Raw genomic sequence first — 6,661 nt, forward strand, 5'->3', positions numbered from 1 at the left:
ATGTTTCAGGATTTCTTCCCAAATCTCAAGTGTCCTTTACATCTCACAGGATCGGATGCAGTAGAAATTTATTTCAGCAAGATTGGAGGTATGGTTGGGCAAGAAAGAGCATTTGATTTTGGAGATGTTTTGCATTGTGTTGGAAGCTTGAACAAGATTACCGTGCATGAATGTAAATCAAATGGGGTGACTTTTTCAAGGGCACATAAGAAACAAGAACACATATGGAAGGATTTGAACAAGCATGAAGGCATTTTGGAAGCAGATCTTGGGAATTACGAGAGCGTTTCCTCTGATGAAAAGTTGATAGATGAATTGAAAGAGGGATTGAAGCGGGCACAAGATCTTTGTGAGTCATTGGGGATCAAACCTAGCACAATCGAAGGAGTTGAATGGTGGACAGAACCTTGGATAGATACACAATCAATGTGGTCAAAGATAGATGCTGAAATGGGTGACGCCGATGAGCACGATGACTTTGTGGAGCCTTGCGGTGAAGATAGGCCCATTGAAGGCAGCGACGGAGATGATGAGGTCATTGCTCTGAGTGAGATTCGACATGAGGTGGATGGGATTCTAGATGAGGCAAGCATTGAGGATGAAAACAAGACTATCTCGCCCGTGGTGGAGGTTGACAAGAAATTCATCTTCAAGTCTACTTTGGTGAGTCAACTCAATGGAAACTCAACACTATCAAAAGATAGGTTGACAAGGGTAAGACAAGGAGTGTATTTCAGCAATGAAGGAAAATTAGCATCAACAACCAATGGAAATTTCTTTGGAATAGGGTCAGATTGTGCTGTTTATTTCTACGATGACACATGTGGAAACAGAGACACAAATTTCAAGAGAAATGGAAAAGCCACAAAATTGAAGAAGATGCAAACTCTTCATAGTACATGGTATCTTGGAAGAGTCCAAAAGATGCGAAAGAAGGTAGGTGGCAGGTATGTAGATTACAAGCGAGGTCTTGACTTGGTAGATCGACCACAAGGGATGGAGGTTCAGCTTGGTTGGTATCAGAAGGTGAAAGGACACCATACATACTCTTATGATGTGACAGACTTAAACATGGTTGATATTGAGTCAATTATTGCATTGGCACATTTAACATACAATGAGGCTACTGATAGATATGTTCTTGATCAAAATGATTATCGAATCTTTAACGATTTCTTGAAGTCTGCTGGTTAGATGTTTATTTAAATCATGTAAGTATGGAACCATTTGGTTGTAATTTGTGTTTTAGTCATGTTATAACACAGGTGACCTTATTCTTTCCATTTTCATATGATTGCAGGCAACGAATCCTCCACCTTGCAAAGTGGGGAGGAGTTGGAATGACATGAGTTGGATTTTTGTGGGACTTAAGTGTTTTTTGGGAAGGAGTTGGAATGACATAAGCTAAATTTTTGTGGGACTCAAGTGTTTTTTGTGGGATTGAAGTGTTTTTTTGTGGAATGACATGAGCTGAATGACATCCACTATATGTTTTTTGGGAGAGCAGGTAAATTCCAACCATTGTCTCTTAGAAGAATGGGATTTATCTCGTATAGTACTCTAGTTTTATAGTAGCCCAAATTCAGATTAGTTTCACGTAGCAATTGATTGTGTTATTGATATTTGCAGTACAGGTTCGTAGCAACATGTATTAAGGCCTTTAACGATTAAGGCCTTCGATGGTTGAATTAATGGGCATGTACATAATATTTTGCTAGCAGCTCTCAAGGACCTTTTGGTTTGGCCAAGTCGGGCAGTTATACCAGTCTTTCAAGGTGATTACAGGTATAAATGAATTACCCTCCTTCTTAAGTGAGTTGTATAGGCTAATATCTGTCAAATGCTTCTCTCCAGTATGCAAGAATATCTAAGAGGACAACATGGTGAAGGTTCCTATCAGTTGTTTTGTTCAATTGTTGATTTAGCATGTCAGTAACTAATTTTTGTATTGAGTCATCTCTAAAAAGTATTTTTGACAGTGATCCGGAAGCAAGCTATATGGGCCATCTCTATGTTCAGCTAGTTGAAGCAAGAAATCTGGCGAATTCACTGGAAGATTCGACCCCTATGTGATCTAGCAGTTGTTTGCAAGTCACTGTGAAATTTTATATCACTATCAAGGTCTCCTTTTGTAACACAAGAGCAGGTGGTTGGTTTTTTTTCAGAGCTGGGCTGGCTGTGCAGCAGCCTGAGTATGAAACAGGAGTGGCTTTCAGTGGACAACATTGACAGGCGGAGCAACCTTTCTGTGCAGGAGTTTATCACAAACTATGAAGAACCGAATGAGCTAGTAATCATAACAGATGCATTATGTAAGTGGCCAGCCTTGATGAAGTGGAACAAGGAGTATCTAGTGAGAGCAGCTATTTGAATCAGCCCAAGTTTACAGTTGCTTTTTTCCTATTTTTTCTTGCAGTGTAGCCTGCAATTGGTTCTATGAGCTCACCGCACGAGAGGAGAGGGCGTCTGATAGATTGGCAGTCCTGCATGGCTTGCCGAAGTTACAGAGTAAGCTGCCAAATCCAACCAAAGAGGCTGATGGAGGAGTATCTTGGAGTCCCTCACAAGTGTATGATAACTGTGATACAAGAGGGGGTTGTTCTGCTATAAATGAAGCTGTAGTTTCACAATGTACAAGCCCAATGCCACTGCCTGATGAGCTTGCAGCAGTAAGCCCAATGAGACCGCCGCAAGGGTACCCAAGCAAAGGTCTTTCACAAAGAGCTTCTCCTAGAAGGTGGTCTGCCTCTCCTTTAAAAAAGGTTCAAGTTGGTCGATTTGGGAGCCGGCGGGCCGGGTCGGTCGTGATTCGCAGTATCAATTACTTTTCTGAACGCCAGAGTAAAGAGAGACACCATGTTATGGACACCAGTAGCAGCAGCGATGGTGAAGAAAAGGCTAAGAGCTGTACTCTAGATGAGCCAAACTAAGACTGATGGAGGAAACTCTAGAGCGTAGAAAAGCGGAGATGGATGCCCAAACAGCCAAGCTCAATGACAAAGCTCATGCCAAGGCTCGTGCTGCCAAGCTGCTTGCCCTTTAGGCCAACTTGAGGGATATGCAAAGACTCCAGGTAAAGATCTGGCTGAATTTGTTTTGGCATGAGATTTTGTCCATAGATTCTAATGTGTTATGAATATTTGACATCTGTTGGCAGGAGGATGGAATGGTTGGGCATGGCAATCTTCAACCATTGTTGACAAAGGATTACTCGAGGTCTGATAGTAGTCCTCCCTCTCCTCCCTTAACACCCCGAGTGGTGAAAGAGCAGGCATTGACACCAAAAGCTCATAGGGCAAAGAAGGTGGTGTATGCATCTCAAAAGAACTCAAGCACTCCTGGGAGCTCCAGACGAATAGTTTCCATCTCCCCTAAAACCACTCCTTGAGGAACTCTGGGGTAAGCCATTGGTCCAGAGGACCCCTAGTTCCTCAAATGCCCCTGAGAACTCTCTTTCCTCCTTGGTTCCTTGCTTTTCAGACCCGAAGAATGAAAACATGAAACCATCTCCAGGGAAGTTGTCGGGCTCTGCGATAGTGCTTTCCAAGGATGCTGGGATTCCTGCTCAGCATCCAGGAGCAAGCAAGGCTTTACAATCAGGACCAAATGGCAGTGTACCCAAAAGAAGTTCAAGGGTAGAGAAGAAGACCCGACCAAGGCAAACCAGGCAGAGTTTTGTGACAGGTGAATTAACAGATCCATCTCCTATGCCTGAAGGGGAGGTCTCCCTCTCCCTCTTGAGCACTAAAACTGACATAAAAGTGGAGGCTCCTATCATGAGCAAGATAAGGCAAAGTTCTGTTGCTCCTATTCAGGAAATGAAGCCCTTTTTGCGCAAAGGGTCTGGCATTGGACCTGGTGCTGGGCCAGGGATTGCAAAACTGAAGGCCGAAGCAGTGAAGAGTTCTGACGAAGATGTCCCAGGAACTCCTACAAGAATTTCTGATGAAGAGGCTCATGCATCTGCAAGGAGCGTCATGGACACCAGCGATGGGGAATGCATTCCTGTGGAAGCCCCAGTTGCAGATGCTTCCTTATCTTCTTACAAGGAGGAGGAGAAAGGGAAAGCACAGACTCTAGAGCTGTCAGATGTTGATGTAACTCATAACTCAGATGGTGGCTTCTTTGCTGTATGCGAAGATGCCAAGGCTACTGAACTTTTGAAGGATGATAAATTGCCACACGTTGAGAGGGGTTGTCACATTGTTTCATTTCCCATGGAATTGGGCACTAATGAACGTCATGATAGTAAGTTTGCATCTGAGCCAGACTCTGTACCTCACACACCTTGGGATGAAGCAGCTGGAAAGGGAGTGCCAAGTGCTACTTTGTCTCAACTTCTCTCTGAGAGTACTGGCCAGGTGGTGCATATTGCATCCTCAGCAAGTGGTTCTGCGTCATTTCGTGCTAATCTAGCAAGTGGAGAGCAATATGCGCCCAGAGTCTCTCCTATGAAAGCTGCCTCTCCGGCTAGCTCAAGTTTGAAGCGTCTAGGCGCTATCATTCCTGACTACTTCAGTCCCTCTGCTGCTACCCTTGTGGAGTCCCCAGTTGGAAGTCTTGCTTCTCGGGATTCTTCTGGAGTTCAGTATTCTTCTGATATGGATCTCACTCACTCACAAAAGAAGTTGGGCTCCTCTCAAAAGTCTATAGTAGTGATCGTTCCACCCAAAGAACCTGCAAGAGGTTTCAAGCGCTTGCTGAAGTTCGGTCGAAAAAGTCGCGAAACACCAGATATCATTGTGAGGGATGGTGTATCTGCATCTGCCCCTTCAGAAGGTGACGACGAACTCGAAGAGGTCAACAAGGAAGCAAATAAGCACTCCTCTAATATAATACTCCAAAAACTGAAGCTTCAAGAGAGGCTTATAAAAGATTATGGTAGTGGTAGTCATGCCAGTAACACAGACACAGGACCAGGTAAGCTCTATTGTTCACTTTACTGTTTGTATTATGTATTTCTTTGGTATAAAAGTTTCACAAGAATAAGTGGAGCCTAAGTGAAGGAGGTCAGTGGCAGTTATATTTTAGATTCCATCTTATCTTTTTCATTTTTTTAAAATGCAGACCTATCTGTACAAAGCTCCATTGTTCCATCTAATTTTAAGCTTCAATATGATCATGCTCATGGGAGTACAAAGCTCAAAGGTAGCTTCTTCTGTTGATTTGCATTGATAGATTTCCACTAGACGAAAGTTGTGTAGCTCAACATATTTCTTTTTATACCTGTTACAGCACCATGATCATTCTTTTCTTTGTCGACTTTTCGTTGCTGTAAACTTGGGCTGATTCATGATGAACATAGACTTGATATTTTTTACACTGTTGAGCAGGAGCAATCTTCTCAATGTATTAGACTTTCTGAAGCGGCCAAATTCTGCTCAACTGGTATCAGGCACAAGAGACCGTGTAAATTTGCATGACAAGTTCAAGAGCTTGTATGTCCAGATGTTTCCTGGTTCTATTGAAGAACTGGAGAGTAAAGCTGCAGCAAAAGCTAAGCAAAGAAATGCTGGCTCATTTTGGGACACAGTGATGGATGCCAAAGTTGGCAACTTCAAATTTGGTTTCTGAAATGCAGTTTTTTAGTGACCGCTATGTTTAGGCAGGTAATACTCTCTACAATCTTCCTAGTGCATGGTGAGAAAACTAACATATTTGCATTGAGTTGTATCATGTGATACCTTATTAGGTTCGTTGGCATGCAAAGTCAACTTTGTACCGATTATCCCATTTGCCTGCTGGTGGCATAAAAAAGTTCTCTTTGGTGCTCAAATCATATGCAAGGAAATATATTGAAGTCAAAAATTTATATTTAGCAGCCTCATTGTCTTCATGTCTTTGCCATGTAGTAGCGTATTATTTTTGTAGCTTCATACCCTAAATGCTGAGGGTGGTTGAGATGTGACCAAAATGTCAGTGTTGATACACTCGTCATTTTCTTAATGTTGGCCTCTACTTTGTGTCTCATAAGAACAGGAAGAACTTTTTGCAATCTGAGTAGGGACTCCTGCTTTTTCGAGCTCTTGGCATCAAGGGTTGAACTATGGAGTGATCTCACAAGGACACACTTGCCTCTCTTCTCTATATGGAATGCTGCGCTTTCTTTATTATTATTTTTTTACTCCATGGCATGCCCAATGCAAAGGGCTGATGTGTTTCACCGCACTACGTTTTACAAGATGGACAGTTGCTTCTTATTGCTGTATTGGCCCTAATAGCATGGATTTCAACCTGCATAGGTGTTTTTCTTTGTCCTAATGAAGGTTCTCAATCAAGGTTGGAAAGCCACTCTCTAGTTGCAGTATCAAATACATTTGACAAAGATCTGCAATCAAACGAGCCAGTTTTTTAGATTACTTTTGAACCGAGTGCTTTCAAGTGCCACATACGATGTTAAGGAAACTTTTCACATAAAATGTCTTCTCCATCCAGTGCCTCAAGTGAATGGGCCTGGACGATTCAGCAAAAGCCTCGACACATGTCCCATGGACAAGAATGGTCTTTCTCTGAATACCTAGCTAAGTGTCGTTGGAGGGTCCTTCGCTAGAAAATGTCTCTATGGGTTGCATTTAAAGGCTGTGTTAGCTTGGAACTAAGTGCTAGAAGTGGGCCTGAATGATTATTGCAGCTCTGACAATGTCTATCTTAGTACCCAAAT

At 42.6% G+C, this 6,661-nt stretch overlaps 1 pseudogene; it reads left to right on the plus strand.

Moving 5' to 3' along the window:
- Positions 1–5,574, plus strand: LOC148029395 (uncharacterized; annotated as a pseudogene).
- The last annotated feature ends 1,087 nt before the right edge of the window (positions 5,575–6,661 follow it).

The sequence above is a fragment of the Lygodium microphyllum genome, chromosome 11, assembly GCF_053477565.2.
Source record: "Lygodium microphyllum isolate KBCC chromosome 11, Lygodium_microphyllum_v1.1.10, whole genome shotgun sequence".
Taxonomy (NCBI): Eukaryota; Viridiplantae; Streptophyta; class Polypodiopsida; order Schizaeales; family Lygodiaceae; genus Lygodium; species Lygodium microphyllum.